Source organism: Alexandromys fortis, unplaced genomic scaffold, assembly GCF_014885135.2.
Source record: "Alexandromys fortis isolate MF-2015 unplaced genomic scaffold, M_Fortis_MF-2015_v1.1 scaffold_114, whole genome shotgun sequence".
NCBI classification, from domain to species: Eukaryota; Metazoa; Chordata; class Mammalia; order Rodentia; family Cricetidae; genus Alexandromys; species Alexandromys fortis.
Genome location: NW_026068046.1, coordinates 2,503,736 through 2,522,108, shown reverse-complemented (window position 1 = coordinate 2,522,108; position 18,373 = coordinate 2,503,736). Strand labels below are relative to the sequence as shown.

The following is an 18,373-nucleotide window of genomic DNA, read 5'->3' as shown; positions in this document are numbered from 1 at the left end:
ATATGTAAAGAAAGACCAGTATTGAGGATTCTAACTTAAATTGAGTTGGCTCCAGAGCTTAAGTTCTTTAAACTATTTCAAACTTACTCAAAATAAATTCATTTGTTTGGAAGCTATTCAATATTATAGGTACAAACATGTAACAGAAAACTATTAAGAACCATAATTACCTTAGCTATTATTTATTTAATTCATTCCATAGCATACACATATCCAGGATCAAGGCATAACACATTAGAAAGAGGGGCTGGAGAGATGGCCCAGAGGTTAAGAGCAGTGGCTGCTCTTCCAGAGGTCCTGAGTTCAATTCCCAGCAACCACATGGTGGCTCACAACAGTCTGTACTGAGATCTGGTGCCCTCCTCTGGCGTGCGGGCATATATCCAGGCAGAATGTTGTATACATAATAAATAAATCTTTAAAAAAAAGATTAGAAAAAATGAATGGTTGGAATCATGGCTCTGTCTGTACATTATAGCCTATATTAAACTTCTCTAATTCATGTGTGTTATACATAAAGAGAAGGTTAGAACAGTCTGTAAGGCTTTTTTCCTGTTCTAAAATTCTAGTTCTCAAAAGACTTAGGCCCAGACCCCAGGAAGCACTGAATATATGTCTAGGGCTTTGTTTTCTTTTTTTTTTTTAAAAAAAAAAAAAAGAACATTTCTAACCCTGTAACCTTGAGCCAATTTTGAATATCAAGACCTCACTCCCTAACTGACTATTATTCCAACAGATTGAAAAGTGTTATGTAAAGTCCACAGGGTTTTGAACTACAGTTGAAGGCCAGGGAGATAAGAATGAGTAAAAGCATTCACACCCAAACCTGAGTTTGATTCCACACTCATGCTGTAGTGGAAGAACCAATTCCTGCAAATGTCCTCTGACTTCCACACACGCATCATAGCAGGTAAACATACATACACATCCATATTCAATTAAAAAGTTAAACATTATGGTAGGATCTACATTTGATTAAAAGACATAATGAGCAGCACAGTCAGTCAGATTTCTGAATTATGCATTACCTTCAACACTAGAGAATACAGTGCAAACATAAATCCTCACCCAGTCTTGCAAGATAGTGGCCAAAAAAAGCAATACACTTTTAACTATTCTTTTCTCACCACCTTCCAACAGCCTAACTTCTTCAACTTGGAAAAGAAACTTGTCTATGTTTGAAAATACTACACTAAATCAGTTTCTTAAAATAAGAGTAAAATCTTTTCATAAGGAAAATGCTAATCACCATAGTTCAGATGAGTTTAGACATAGTTAAATAAAAAATAAGATTTATTTAAGCAATTCTGGATTGTAATGCTATTTTTTTTCTTTGTATTTTGTTTGTTTTGAGACAGGGTCTCATGCTGCATAGGCTGACTTCAATTCACGATATAGCCAAGGTTAGTCTGGAATACCTGCTCCCCTACCACACTGGAGATCAAACTTAATGCCTTAAGCAAACATTGCAAAGCACTCTGCCATCATGACACATCCCCAGCCCTTGGCTTTTTGCAAGTCCCACTATGTAGCACAGGTTGGCACTAAACTAGAATTATTTCCCCCATCTTTTCCTCTCAAGTGCTATGATTAGAGATATTGATCACCTCATCCAGATGTTTTATTTTTTTTATCCTTAAGCACAACTTTTTACACTATCTAGTAACAAGTTCCTCATCATTTTTTTTTCTGCTTCTCAAACTGACTATTAGAATTTTTGGGAGTTCTAAACCTTCAGAAATTTGGCTACATCATAACTAGAACTAAATTTATTTCAGAATATTTTAATTCTTATTCACATAAATTTACAGGTGAAACAATTCAGCCATTCAACCAACAGTTATTAAATAACTGCTATGTACCAGGCACTGTTTGAGACACCAAGGTTAGAGCAATAAACAGAAACATTCCTGTTTAGAAGAAGTTTAAGGTAGACTGGAGAAGTCAGAAATACAAAGAAATACCAAACACTAGTAAATACAAACCAGTAAGTAAAACAAGGTGGAGGGTTGAAAGGTACAGATCAATTCATTATATCAAAATAAGTAGCATGCTTATTTTTAAGTAGAGCTATAAATAATGCAGTTACATCTCCTAAATATCCTCCTTCATGACTGAAAATAATCATTATCAAGAAACAGACTACAATACTACCAACAACTTCATTTCACCATAGCCTACATTACTAAAAAGACTGTTTCATTAAAAAGAAAAAACTCTGGGGTTTTTTCCCATTCATGCTGGTTCTCCTTAGTTTTATTTATAAAATATTTTAATTCAGCTCATTCCCTAACTGGCTGCCCACTAACTGCAATTTAGCATCAGTGGACTAAACATAAGAATGGGTAGATTATCACAAGTTTCCTGTCTATAAAGGGAAGTGAACTGAGAAAACCACTAATAAGGTGAACAGATATTACAAAATGATATGTGACCTCAATTTAAAATAATTAGATACACATGCTTAATATTAAAACACATCAACTCCAGTCATTAACCAGAAAACTACTATATACTCATAATTAAGAGGCCCTCAGGTTAGATTGAAGTGTTGGTCACATTCAAAATACTCTGCTGAAAGCCAGGAAATGCTCATTCTAGCTAGTTAAGAAATATAAGCAACCTTGGGGTACACTAACCAACAATGTTTACAAATAACAAACCCAGGGGCTAGAGAAATGGCTCAACTGTTAACGAGTGTGCACTGCTCTTGCAGTGGACCTATGTTTGGTTCCCAGCACCAACATCAGTGGGCTCACAACTCTCTATAACTAGAGCTCCACAGAGACCCTATGCCTCTAGCCTCTGTACCTAGAGCTAGAGCTCCACAGAGACCCTATGCCTCTAGCCTCTGCAATTAACTGCTTTCATGTGCACAAACCCATGCAGAAACCCACACACCAAGACACATAGTTTAAAATAATAAAAATAGGGCTGGAGAGATGGCTCAGCAATAAAGAATATAAACGACTCTTGAAGAGGACCCAAATATGGTTCTCAGCACCCACATCAGATGGATCACACTGCATTCATATTAAAATACCCAGATGCACACACGTACAAGCAATTCAAATAAAATCTTTAATAATTCTAATAATAAATGTTTTAAAATGAGCATCCCTGTTTTGCTTTACGCAGGGGAAAACCATATCCAAAGCAGGAATAACGTGCTTACAAGCAAGGTAAGATGGGTGAAAACGTATTAAAGAGCTCAATTTGAGTTATCAAGAGCTTTAAAAATATTCAAGCTTAGCCAGGCAGTAGTGGTGCATGCCTTTAATCTCAGCACTTGGGAGGCAAAAAAACAGGTGGCTTTCTGTGAGTCTGAGGCCAACCTGATCTACAAGAGCTAGTTCCAAAGCTACAGAGAAACCCTGTCTCGGAAAAACAAAAAAACAAAACAAAAAAAAAATCAAGGTTGCTTATGCATGGTGACACACTCCTTTAATCCCAGTACTTGGGAGGCAAAAACAAATGGATCAGTCAGCCTAAGCACACAAGAAAACACAGGTTAGTTGTAGAAGCGATGCTATCTCAAACAGATGACAGATAAACACAATAGGTAGCCCTGTGGTATGGCATAAACAAAAGTGTGTGCCTCACATGTACCTCTACAAACTTGGTCCTCTACAAGAGCAACAAGTGATCTCAAGTGCTGTGCCATCTCTTCAGCTCTGGATTGATCTTTGTGACAGTCTGGCTGATCTCAAAGTCATTATACTCCTGGCTCAGCACTTCTAACCTCAAGTTCTATAACTATAGGCATACACTGTCACTCCTTGCCAGATACTTTTATGGTGGGATACTGATATGGTCTGGACATAGACAGTGGTAACGTTTATGTAGGAATGCAAATGTACTTCATAGCACTGAATTGTACATTTAAAGTGGCTGAAATAAGCCAGCAAGATGGCTCAGTGGGTAAAGGGTGTGTGCACATACATATACATATGTACACACACATACACAAAGAGTAAAGAGGTGTAATACCTTGTGGTGATTCTAGGCAAGTATTCTACCAATAAGCTATATCCCTAGCAATTTTATATATATTTTAACAAAATTATTAAAATTGGAGTAAAGAATTATGAATGACTTTTCAGACTGACAATAATTTCTTCAGAAAAATAAGCTTTTTCGGGCTGGAGAGATGGCTCAGAGGTTAAGAGCACTGATTGCTCTTCCAGAGGTCCTGAGTTCAATTCCCAGCAACCACATGGTGGCCCACAGCCATCTGTAATGAGATCTGGTACCCTCTTCTGGCAAGCATACAGACAGACAGAACACTGTATACATAATAAATAGATAGATAGATAGATAGATAGATAGATAGATAGATAGATAGATAGATAAAATGTTTAAGAATAAAAGAAAAATAATCTTTAATATTTATGTTTAATTATGCACATAAGTTTATATAGGGTAAGTGCATGTGAGTGCAGCACCCTCTGAGTCCAGAAGAGGATGAGTGATTCCTTGGAGCTGGAGTTACACATAGTTGTGAGCCATTCTTCCTGATATGGGTGCTGGAAACTGAATTAAGATGCTCTTCAAGAGCAGCAAGCGCTCTTAACCTATGAGCCATCTCTCTAGGCTACAGAAAAATAAAATTCATCACTAGCTTTATTTCAACCTTAAGAAGCTTACCTCAAAAACTTTCAAGTGTTTTTCTCAAAAAACTAAAGTGGTTCCCTATACACTTATTTCACATGGATTTACAAAGGGAAAAAAAAACTGGCTTTCATTTTCAAAATAGACTCCAGAAAGTTCAATCATATTTGTGAGAGCTAATCTGAAGATATCAAATTACATTCCATTATCCTAATACCACTCGTGTATTTTTAAGTACAATCAATTCTTGGACCATACACACTAATAGGAATGTTTCACACAAGGTAATTCCAACAATATTCAACTTGACATTTAGAATGTATTAAATCAGATACAGCCTCCCTTTCTATCTCTGACCATGTTTCAATGTAATTCTTTGCAGTAACCTGGGATTCAGTCTGGGAGAACCCAACTCCCATTAGATGCCACAAGGAAAACAATCTCCATAAGGGTAACTGTTAATTATATCAACGTAAAAAGTAATTTTAACTTGACATAATTTGAAGAAAAGTCTATACTGTATACATTTTAAAAGCATCTCCCAGATGGAAGAACATGCCATCTGTAGTCCATTCAAATCTGAGATGCTTATGGATTGTATGTTACATTAATCCTAGACTTTCTCACTTTCTCCTGCTTCGTTATAAAGTTTATACCCCTGGCACTCTGTTCTTTAAGTTCTCTCCTCAACTAAACAATGTACTCTATAGATAGCAAAACCCCCAATATGTATCTCCTCCTCTTATCTATACTGAAATTCTGCCACACGCTATCAGTTTAAGATTGACATATTTACATTTTTTCTCCAAAATATAAACACTAAGATCTCAGAGTGCAGCACAGTATTACTAACTTGTACAAACTATAAAAAATTTAACAAAAACTGTTTTGAGCCAGGCAGTTGTGGCGCACACCTTTAATCCTAGCACTCAGGAGGCAAAGACAGATTTCTGTTGAGTTCGAGGCCAGCCTGGTCTACAGAGTGAATTCCAGGACAGGCTCGAAAGCTATAAATAAACCCTGTCTAGAAAAACACACACACACAAAAAAAAAAACTGTTTTGAGAAGCACAAACACAAAAAAAGGTTTATCAACAGAAACATGCAGATCTCTATAGGCTCAAGAGGCCATGCTGGTTACATAGTGAGACACCTGACTTTAAAGACAACAGGCATTGATGGCACATCTTTAATCTGTGCACTTGGGAGGCAGAGGCAGATGGGTCTCTTGAGTTTGGAGTCTACAAAGTGAATTCCAGGACAGGCAGGGCTACATAGAGAAATCTTGTCTCAAAGGCCCCTGCCACCCCCAAAATCCTCTAAAGACATCAGCACACTGTGCTATCAAATATACACATTTTTAATATACACATTTTTAACTTCAGCATATTATATTTCTTTTTTTTTTAAAGATTTATTTATTATGTATACAGTATTCTCAGTATTCTGTCTACAGGCCAGAAGAGGGCACCAGATCTCATTACAGATGGTTGTAAGCCACCATGTGGTTGCTGGGAATTGAACTCAGGACCTTTGGAAGAGCAGGCAGTGCTCTTAACCACTGAGCCATCTCTCCAGCCCCAGCATATTATATTTCTATAATGTACACACATATTCAAATTATCTAGGAATCTATGTCTATATGTTGTTATTTTCTACTAAAATATCCTATTTAAAGCCAGCCCCACTTGTTACACATTAAGCTCAATTCTAGGCACATCATAAATATACTATAAATGATTATACCAAGAATCTTTAGACAGAATGACAGAATGAATTAAAGTTATGATGGTATAGAGAAGCAGCTTTAAGGCAAACCTGGACAAAGAGTAAAAGGCTCCACAGAGCCTAGGAACTGAGCTGATGCCAAATCCTACTCCTGGAACTCAAGGCAATTCATGAGACTAGGAAAAGTTAACTAGTAAGAGTTAACTGTCTTCCCACCTCTAGCTCAAGAGGATCAAGTATCTTCCTCAAGCCTACTAAAAATTCAGTTAATTTACTTCAAGATCAGCTTGAAAATAGTCTGTGTGTTTCAGGAAACTATATGAAGCATTCAATCAACAAATACTAAAGACTTGCTTTGTCCAAAGCCCCGTTCTAAGTGTTAAGAGTTAAGGCAACAAACATGACTGACAAATAACTTTGTTCTCATAGAGTTTGCATTAATGTGAGAAAACAGATAACCCATGTAAATGTATGTTTGATGTTGACAAGAGCTACAAAAAGGAGAAAATGGAGGGCTAGGAGCAAGGGACACTATTAATTTTTATGCTATGACTAAAGGGCTCTTCTGAGTTCAGAAAAGGGCACTGGCTACCCTGAAACTGGAGTTTATGGATAGTTGTAAGCCACCATTAGGATACTGGGAACTGAATTCAGGTCTTCTGTAAGACAGGCAAGTGCTCCGACCACTGAGCCATCTCTCCAGTCCCATTACTTAACTGCTTTAGCTCTGTTTTCTTAACTATAAGATGAATATATTACTCTATCATACAACAAAATAGCATCTGATACAAGGAATATACTGGATAAATGAGATTAATATTCATAATCTCAGGGCTTATGCCAAAAAAAATCCCTCAGCATATTATCTGACACAAAGGTCAAGGATTCTTTTTGTTTTGTTTTTTTTTTTTTTTTTTTTTTTTTTGAAACAAGGTTTCTCTGTAGCTTTGGAGCCTGTCCTGGAACTAGCTCTTATAGACCAGGCTGGCCTCGGACTCACAGAAATCCGTTCGTTACCTCTGCCTCCCGAGTGCTGGGATTAAAAGCGTGTGCCACCACTGCCTGGCTAGATCAAGGATTCTTACCTCACCACTATAATAACCTCCAAGGCAAGTTAAATAAATCCCATGTGCATATGAAGAACAAGACAATTCCTTTAAGGACGCCAAAACACTCTTCATAGTTAACATAGGATTTAAAATATACTGCCAGGAAAAGTATTCACATGAATATCCACTTATCAGCAGTACCTGAGTTCATCACTAGTAAATATGAAATAGTAGCAGTACCTACATCAGTTGGAAAGAATAACTGTCCCATACTTTCAGTGTCTAACATAACTACTGTTAAAGGCATAAAAATATAATAGGGGAAGCACCATTAAAATACATGAAAACTTTAGAAAATGTAAAAAATTCTGGAGGTGGAAAGGAACAGCAAAGAGAGGCTGGGGTTAGGGGCAGGGCTGAGAGTGCTTGTCCAGGATTTCTCAAAGCCCTGGGTTCTTCCCCATCCTGAGCCAGGGGTAGAAGAAGCAAATGAGGAGAAAAAGATAGGCAAAGGGAAGATGAAAAAAAAACAAAAACAAAACCTCGTATCTTCATGTTATCTGATTTAGACCAATTTATCTAAACAGATTATTTCCAGAATTATTTTCCTTGAAGGAGCCAGTCTGAGTTAGGACCTGAAGTACTGGAGAAAGCAATAGCAGAAGGGGATAAAAAGAAGGGAGTGTGATGACAAACATATGACGATGTCATGATGAAACCTACAATTTTGTATGTATGTTAGTCAAAAAATACTGTCCTTTAGTGGGAAAGCCACACTTGCATGGCAACAATTCTTTCGTTTCAGCTTATGTTATAAAAACGTTACTTAAAATTAGTTCAACTATTATTTTACTAAGGACTAAAACATGAACTTTACCATCTCTTCTATTCACTCTTATTTACATGCCAGTCATCTTCATGAAAAATATAATACATGTACTACTTTAGACAAAGAGCAATTTATCCTCACCAAGTCTCAGGAGAAAATAAGCCTTTCTCCTTCCTAAGCCTCCTAAATTGTCTAACTAGTCAGAGGTGTTTAACCCTCCTCTATTTAGGGTCCTTGTCTCCTTTTATTATCTTTCCCCAAAGAAGGCATCACCGTGAAATCTATAAATCATCCCACTGGGAGGCAGTGTATCACCATGGGAAGATATGTTCTGAAATTCGGCTGAATTGGATTCAAAAGTAAGCACTTCTTAGCTGAGTGATCTTAGGCAAATCACGTTAACCATTCTGAATTTGAGTAAGTGAAAAGCCATCAACTACTTCACAGGCTATTATAAGAAGCCAAAGTCCAATGTTAGGGAACCTACTATATACTCCCATGTACTAAGATAATGCTGTGAATGATACCTTGTCAGATAAAAATTATCATTGCAAAGCCAGCTTAGAGGAAACTGATAATTGACTAAATCCTTTATAATATACAGCTATTGGAACTGAGAACTACATTTGTAGAAGATCTAAAATTTTAATTCAATTACCATTTGAGAACCTGAATAACATACCCTATATGTTGAAACAAGTATTTGAAATGAGATTTTAAAAACATAGCTCAAAAACTGACCAAGGCAACAATCTAGTTGTAAGAAATAAACTTGGATATTCACCAACATTGAACGTTTATACATGCCATATTTACCATTACACAATTACCTCATTAGATTTGCATTCTTTCTATAGCACTCTGTTAATTGCCTCGGTCTCATTTCAAAGGATTAGGAGCTCATTACCTATTAAAAGGAACTTTAAAATCCCACCATATCTAACTCATTTCTCTACAATTTTCAAGAACATTTAGAACATCCAAATCTTAAGAGTCTACTAAATATTTTTCTTTTTTTTTCTAAATATTTTTCAATGAATGTAAGTACTTTATGCATTGATAGTCTAAACTCAAGAAAGTACATATTCTCCAGGAGGAAAAAAAATCCATGTCACTGAAAAGTTTGCTTTTCAAAAATGTAACAGCATATTTCTACTTCTCCATGAGCCATGGCTACAGCACCACTTTTTCAATTCTCCTGCCCGAGGTAAAGGAATGTCTTCTGGCCTGAATGAGTGGTGGAAGCAGGAAGAAACATATCCCAGTGGAAAAATATTAGAGCTTTGCTAATGTCTCCCATGTTTTCTCTCTTGTAACATAGAATGGAAATTCTCAAATGTCCCTATCTCTAATACTATTTCTTTAAGACATGAAATACTGTTTAAATAAGGGAATATTAAATGTCTTCTTTTAGCCAAAGTCTAACTGCCATAAAGTTTGAAAATCAGCTACAAAGCAGAAGAGACACTGCTAAGATATATATATGTATATATATATATATATACATATATATATAATCCTAGGAGATTATCAAATACATGTATGTATAATATATTGAAAGCAAATCTACTATTATATACTCTACTAAAGAATTTCAAAGTTAACGTTATAAGAAACCAAAGTGAAAAATGAAAATACAAAATGAATACTCAGGTAGTGGGGGCACACGCCTTTAATCCCAGCACTCAGGAGGCAGAGACAGGTGGAATCTCTGTGAGTTTGAGGCCAGCCTGGTCTATTCCATACAGAGCTAGTTCCAGGGCAGCCAGAGCTTTTACACAGAGAAACCCAGTCTAAAAAAACAAAACCACAAGAAAAAGAGGACTGAGGACTTTTCTCAGTAGTAAAGTACTTGCCTCAAATGTGCTAGGCAGTAGGTTCAATCCCGAAAAATGATTCAAAACCATTTTTAAAGCCATTACTCATCTATCTTTAAAAGCCAGGTGTGGGGGACATACCTGCAATCCTACCACTCGGAAGGGAGACACAGGAGAACCAGGAAACCGGCTACACCGCAATTTCAATGTCAGGCTGAGTTACTAAGACCATGTTTCAAAATCAGAACAAGGGGCTGGAGAGATGGCTCAACAGTTAAGAACATTAACTGCTCTTTCAAAGGACCCAAGTTCAATTCCCAGCCCATATGGTAGCTCACAACCATCTGTAACTACAGTTCGAGAAGATCCAATGTTCTTCTCTGGTCTCCATGGGCACCAGTCATGTACATAATGCACAGACATACATGCAGGTAAAACACTCATATATATTTATTTCATGTATATGAATGTTTTGCCTTCATACATAAATATGCACCATGTACCTGGTACCCACAGAGGTGAGAAGAAGGTACTGGATCACTTGGAACTGGAGTTGAAGGTGGTTATGAGCCACCATGTTGGTGCTGGGAACAGAAACCTGCAAGACAGACAAGTGTTCTTCTTGAGCATAGAACCTTTTCTCCAGCCCCAATAAGTAGAATTCATTTTTTACAAAAACAGGCCAGGCAGTGGCAGCACACACTTTAAATCCTAGGACTCAGCAGACAGAGGCAGGAGGATCTGTGAGTTTTAGGCCAGCATGGTCTACACAGCAAGTTATGGGATATCCAGGGCCACACACACACACACACAAATACTATCTCAAAAAAAACAAATAAAATAAAATAACAATAATAGTTTTTACAAAAAATGAAGTAAGATTGGAGCAGGAATGGAGATACAGCTTAATGGCAGAACATTTAAAGGTCTAGTACCTTTGAAGCCCCATGTTCAATTCCCAGAACTGGGCATAAAAGGGGGGAAAAGAAACCACATGCATGTGTTAAATTTCCATTTTAAAATCACACAGTAAGAACCTGACATAAAGTCAAGTAGGGTGGCACATGTCCTTAATCCTGGCACTCAGAAGGCTGAGGCAAGCAGCGCTCTCTGTGAGAGTTCCATGCAAGCCTAGTCTATATAGTAATGTCCCATCTTTAAAAAAAATAAACTGGGAAGTGGTATCTCATACCTTTAATCCCAGCATTCATGAGGCAGAAAGAGAAAGATCTTTGAGTTCGAGACCAGCCTGGTCTACAGAGTGAGCTCTGGGGCAGCCAGGGCTGTTGCAGAGAGCCCTGTCTTGAAAAAAAAAATGGTGGTGCTGTTGTCAAAACTAACCTCAAACTTCTAGGCTCCTAAAATCCTCTTGACTCAGTCTCCCAAGTACAGGCCCAAGTCACTGCACCCCACAAACAAAATTTTCATTGCTTGTTGCTTTTACACAGAAACATAAAACCAATTGAAAGACCTCAAATTTTTGAATGGTAAATGCTATAAAGGAACAGTCATGGCATCTATTAACCACCAAAGAAGAGCATTCCAAGGTATATTAGCATCCTCTTGTTACTTCTAAAAAATTTCATAGCAAGATGCCTATTTTAAAAATAACTGTCACTCTTTCAAATTAAGGGTACTCTTTCAAAACTATATTGATGACGGGGAGAAAGTATAGCTCAGTGGCAAAATGGTGGTCTAACATACACAAGTCCCTGAGTCCCGTCTCAGGCACTACAATACAAGAGAAAAGCAAAAAATAGCAACACATTCTAATAGTGGCACTTGGAGGACTGAGACAGGAGGATCACAAAAATTGAGGACAAAGGGGGTTACATAACCATATACTCTACAGGACAATTTTTTTTAAGAACTTTGACCATGCATGATGGCACATACCTTCAATCCCAGCACTAAGGAGACAGAAATGAATCTCTGAGCTCTACTTAGCTAGCCAGGGATAAACAGTGAAACCTTATCTCAAATAAATAACATTTTATACATTTTATTGTGACAAAGTCCAACTAATAATATTATTAAGGGATTAGGATAAATCTCTACAGATTTAATAGCAAATCTTTGAGAAATGATGAAATGCACAGATAATATCTTATGTTGCGTGCAGGAGACCCTGGATTCAATTTCCAACATCACAAAAAAAAAAAAAAAACCCGCACATCATGTCCCAGTACTAGTGAAACTGTACTATACATACACTGAGGCTTATGTTTGCTTTGTTGTTTTTGTTTTTGTTAGACAGGGATTCTCTGTATAAGAGCCCTGGCTGTTCTAGAACTCAATCTATAGGCCACACTGGCCTCAAACTCAAGAGAGAGAGATTTGCCTGCTTCTTCCTCCTAAATTCTTGTATTAAAGGTAGTGCACCATTGCCCCGCCACCCGGCTACACACAAGGTTTAAAAGCTAAAATACATTTTTACTGCATTATTTTAGATACCTTAAATATTTATCTTTAACTGGACAGTTGGCGCACACCTGTGATCCCAGCAGCACTAGGAAGGCAGAGGCAGGGGGACCTCAGTGAGTTCTAAGCTAGTTCAAGGACAGAAAAGAGTACACAAAGAAATCCTGTCTCAAAAACAAATAAACAAAAAACCTTTGCCCCCAGGTCACAATGCCGACAACAAATTCCTTGTCTGATCAGAAATGTCATGGTCCTTCCTGTTGTTTTCTTGTATAATTTCAACAAACTAAGCAAATTAGTATACAGAATAGTAACTCAATCTTATTGGTAAGATAGTGACTGCAACAAAATCTACAAAAATAACAAGTTTATTTACCAATGAAATATTAAACATTCAACTATGTAAACAAAATTGAAACCTCTTAAGATCCAACCTTGAGGGGAAGAGGTAGCACACACCTTTAATCCCTGAACTTGAGGAGCAGAGGCAGGCAGATCCTCTGAGTTGAGGTTAACCTGGTATACAGAGTGTTCCAAGACAGGCAGGACTATGCAAAGAAACCCTCTCTCAAAAGATAGACAAACAAACAGAAAAGAGGAAAAATTAGATCAGATCTCATATGGTGGCTCATGCCATTAACCCCAGAACTTGGTAGGCAGAGACAGGTGGATGGATCCCTGCATACGAGGCCAGCCTGGTCTACATACTGAGTTTCAGGACAGGCAGGGCTGTGTAGAGAGACCTTGTCTCACCAAAAAAAAAAAAAAAAAAAAAAAAAAAAANAAAAAAAAAAAAAAAAAAAAAAAAAAAAAAACCAAAATAAATTTTAAAGCAGAAATATCAAATATTTACCACCCACACTCAGCAAAAATATTCCTTGGCCCCAACTATACCCAAATCATTTCTCTACATTTGAATTCATATTCAGTTATTTGGCAGGAAGATACCACATACACGAACAGTCCAGAAATATAAAATCAATGCAAAAACTATCACAAAAGTAAGGAGTGGTAGGGTTGAGGAGGGGGCTAGAGGACTGTGTTAGAAATGCTAACGGCAGCAGCTCTACCAGGCATCCCATCCTAAAGAGAACTATTTTATTTCTGAAGTGATACATGCTTCTCTGTAAGTCCTAACTCTCAAATTGTTACAGGATCAGGTTAACTTCAGGCAAGTCTCTAAACTAGAGCATTTTCTTTAGTTTTAATACCATTTCTCCCTAGTCCCAAACATTGCCATTCTCTTATCTTCTCAGAAGGACTCTATGAAATATAGCATCAATAGTTAATACAAAATTATAAAGGAAATATGAATAATACATGAAGAAACTCAGATGCTGCTATGTTGGTGTTTGACTTGTTTCACTTCGGTAAAATTCAAGAAAGTTGCTTTTTAACATTAAGTAAGACATATATAATCACCCTAATCTAACAACTTCAAAACAGTATGCCAGAAATTCTCCTGGGTTTTAAAAACCAATGCTATCTTGCTTTAACTACTACCCCTGTACCAACAAAAACTTACCCCAAAGAATAAAAATTAGCAGACTCTCTGAGTATAGCAATTTACAGTAATTTAAATCACTTTCATACCCACATAAATCTCTAAAGGGGTTTGGAATCCCTTCTTACCAATAAGTAATTGGGCAAATTACTAGGCCTTCATGTTTCCTCTTCTGTCAAAGGGTCATCATATACCCCAGTTTCTCTGGGACAGTCCTAGTTAATGCTCTTATCTCAGCAAGCTGTCTGAGTACTGACCTCTCTTGCTCTCAAAAATTCCCTAGTTTGGCAGATGTTCAAGGACAGCCTGGATTAAACAGTAAATTCTAGGCTAGTAGAGACTACAGAAAATACTTTGTACTATAGGGTGGGCATGGTAACACAAACCTTTAATCCCAACACTTGGGAGGCAGACACAGGCAGATCTCCGAGTTACAGGCCTCAGGCTACATAGTGAGGTCCAGAACTGCCAGGGCTACCTAGACTCAAAAAAAAAAAAAAAAAAAAAAAAAGAGGGAGGTGGGGAGAGGGAGGGAGGACCACAGAGAAACAAAGAAAGGAAGGCAAGAAAGAAGCATGGAGTTGTAATACCTCATTGGTTAATGAATTATCATTACACATGAAGTATTTGTAATAGTACCTGGCATAACAAGAGTTCAGTTACTGTTAGTTACTATCAATGTCTTTTTTAGAAAACATTTTTTAATTATGTAATGAAAATGCTCCTACAATATTCCTTCTTACAAATTAAATTATGCATTTAACTTTCCACATTCAACTTTTTTGTTTTTTTGAAACAGGGTTTCTCTGTATAACTGCCCCAGTTGTCCTGGAACTTGCTCTGTTCATCAGGCTGGCCTTGAACTCATAGAGATCCACCTGCCTCTGCCTCCCAAATTCTGGGATTAAAGGTGTGCGCCACCACCTGGCCCACATTCAATTCTTTAAAACAACTCAGCAGCACTAACTGCTTGAAATCAAATACTAAACAATTTACCAAAGAAATGGCAATATCATCAACTGTACTCTTATTTTATCACACATTAAGTTTTTAGGAGGCTATATCTCAATTCTTAGCAAGCAAATAATATGAAAATAAATGTGCTTTCAGTCCAATCAAGCCTCAATATATTAGTAACATTTGTAACCACGGTTCTTCAGGTTAACTACAGAATTCAGAAAACTGAGGAACATTTCTGGCACCTTTTTTCAAGACGAACAGGAGAAACAAATAATTGCATATAATGGGCACCTTGGGCTATAATTCGGTCATGGAACATTAGTTGTTGGTATTAATGGAATACAAAGATAAAATATGGATGAAAATACTCAATATTACAAGAGTCTAGGTCAAAGAAGACTGTTTATCACCTAAAAAAATATTTCCCGAAGATGAAGTATGTAATGAAAAGGAATGATCAACAGATGTGCATAAATTGACTAATGGTCATGAAAAGATTATATATTTAATCTTACCTCATCTCCACTAAAACCAGAGTCTATAATTTCTCTAGGTAAGAAAAACTCTCAAGCTTATGAAAAGATTAGATTATCCTCATTTTTAAATTTTATTTATTCATATTTATTTATTGTATGTGTCTGAGTGTTTTGCCTGTATGGATGCATGTTCACCCACCACATGCATGTCCACTACCCTCAGAGGTCAGAATCCCCAGTTAAAAATGGTTGTGAGGCACCATGTGGGTGCTGGGAACCAAACCCAGGTCCTTGGTGAAAGCAATGGGTGCTCTGAGCCATTTCTCCAGTCCCCTAACCTAAATTTTTAATTAAAATCTAACCACTAAACAAGCTGAATGACTCACAAACTATCTTTGGACATACACAGTATAAATAACAAAGAATTTTTTAAATGTGTAACTATTCTATGCATCATAGAAAATAGAAACCTTTGCTCACACCAAGACTTTAACATTCCATGAAATTTGGTGATCATATTCAAGCAATATTAAAACTCAGATTTCAATTACTTTGATTATTAGCTTTAAATAAAATATGGAACTTCTTTAATCTTTTTATTTAAACCTTTACCAACAGGTATGGTGCAGTACATGGGAGTCAGAGGCAGGTAGGTCTCTGTGAGTTCAAAGCCAACCTGAACTACCCATAAATTCCAGGAAAACCAGAACTACATAGTAAAACCCTGTCTCAAAAAAACCTTTTTACTTTTACCTACTTGGGGGGAAGGAGCACATAGGGCTTCACATGGTGCATGCATACAAATTCAGAGGACAACTTGCAAGAGCCAAGTCTCTCCTTCCACCACAAGGACTGCAGAGACAGAAAACAGGTAAACAGCCTTGGGAGCAAGTTCTCCTTACCCACCCAGACCTCAATGCCCCCCCCCCCCCCGTAGAACTTTTGCCTTGTAGCAACTCATCTGACCCTGAACAAACATCTCTGATTGTCTTATATCATATATGGTAAAGTCTTGGTCTTATAAATAAAATTAAAGCAATGAGGATTGCAGACCTAAACTCAGTAAGAGAAACACCTGAGTTCTAAACATCAAAAAAAGAATGAAGGATTTGAGGTCAGGCTAATCAGGGTGTGATTTGGGGAAAGTCACTTACTATTACCTAGAACCTCAACTTCCTCATCTGTAAAATATTCTTTACAACACTTATTTCAAAGTTTATGAGAGAGTTCATATTAAAACATGGTTTCTGACACTCAAAGGGAACCCAAGGGGCTAAAGAGATGGCTCAGTGGTTAAGTGCACTGACTGCTCTTGTACAGGACCCAGGTTCAATTCCCAGCACCCACATGGTACCTTACAACCTTCTGTAACTTCAGTTCCAAGGGATCCCACAACTTATACTGGCCTCCTTAGGCACCATGTACATGTAGTAGACATACTTACATGCAGGTAAAACACCTAGACACATAAAATACTAATAATAATCCAAAAGAAACCCAAGATACATTGAAATTATTTTTTAGATTAGTTCAGGTTTCAAAAATTACAAATCACACTCTACTGCAAAGTTATTCTTGCAAAAATATAGAGAGCTCAACTTTCCAGCCTTACACATTCAATGAAAATTTACTTGAGGCTGGATCATTTCTAAAAGGAATTTTAGGGGCTGGAGAGATGGCTCAGCAGTTAAGAGCACTCCCTGCTCTTCCAGAGAACCTGAGTTCAATTCCCAGCAACCATATGGTGTGGCTCACAACCATCTGTAATGAGATCTGACGCCCTCTTCTGGCGTGTGGGCATATATGCAGGAAGAATGTTTTATACATAATAAATAAACAAACAAATCTCAAAACAAGAATAAATCTAAGTTCTATTTTAAAAATAAAAAATAAAAGGAATTTTATTTTGGAATTTTACAAGAAGTTATTGAGAGCTAATAGAAATCTCTTTACCTTGTCAAGGCTAATCATGTACTTTTCAATTAAAAAAATATAAGCATGGCAGCAAATGTCCATTATCCCTGCAGTAGAAAGGCTCAAGTAGGAGGATCACAAATTTGAGAGAGACCTGGGATACAGAAGGAGATTCTGTCTGAAAATAAACAAACAAGCAAAGAGACCATTGTATCCACCTTCTCTGGAGAGAACAAAACAGTTTGATTAACCTCTTAACCAACTTTCTCTTCTTTCAAGATAGAATCTCAGAAAAGTAGCCCCAGGCTGCTCTGACTATTAGAAGTATCCCAAACTGACCTCAAATTTACAGTAATCCTTCTACCTCAGCCTCCCAAGTACTCCAACTACAGGCGTGAGCCACTATGCCTAGCAACACTCATTTCTTAACGTCTACTAATCAGTATCAATGAAGTACAGTAAACATGTATTAAAAACCCTAATTCAGGGGAAACTTTTCTGGTAACAGATTAGCAAAGAAGCTAAAATGTTCCGTTTGTTTGTTTGTTTTAATATACACAAAACCTAGTCCAAAAAGCCACATTACTTACACAGAAAAATTTATTTAGTTAAATTAAATGCAAAAAAATGCACTTCAGGAGACTGAGAAAGCAAACCGACAATTTTATTTCTCCGTATCTTTGCCATCAGAACATGCAAAATCTACCACCTGTGACAAATACATAAAGAATTACTTTACAGGCACAGTATTAACTACAAACGAAAAACCCTGAGCATAAATAAATAGTAAATGTGAAAACTAGAAAGGAACATGCAAAGTACTTTTAAACAGTGTGTAATTTTATAGTTCCTTTTAATTCTCCAACAATCACATTTCAACATACACTAATAGTTAACGAGAGCTACACTAACAGTGTACTGCTAATTGGAACTATACCTTTTCTTTCCTATTTATTATACCAACTCCAAAATAGTGCCCCTCTAAATAACAAATTGTCCCTTTTAATATAAACCATAGGTTCAAAAATTATCTTTCAACATCAAAAACTGAAGGGTTGCATCTAT

The 18,373-nt window shown here is 36.9% G+C and overlaps 1 protein-coding gene across 13 annotated transcripts in view; it reads right to left on the bottom strand.

Annotated features, from left to right (window-relative positions):
* The window catches only part of Stag2 (STAG2 cohesin complex component), a 182,391-nt gene that overhangs the window by 104,760 nt on the left and 59,258 nt on the right, over positions 1 to 18,373 (bottom strand). The window contains exon 1 of one of the 13 annotated variants that reach the window (XM_050118858.1): positions 16,152 to 16,223. The exons of 11 other annotated variants lie outside the window; for them this stretch is intronic. The gene's annotated coding sequence lies outside the window, so the exon portion shown is untranslated. Of the gene's footprint in view, positions 1 to 16,151; positions 16,224 to 18,373 lie in introns of those variants that run through there. One more of the 13 variants, XM_050118863.1, reaches the window with a different exon arrangement.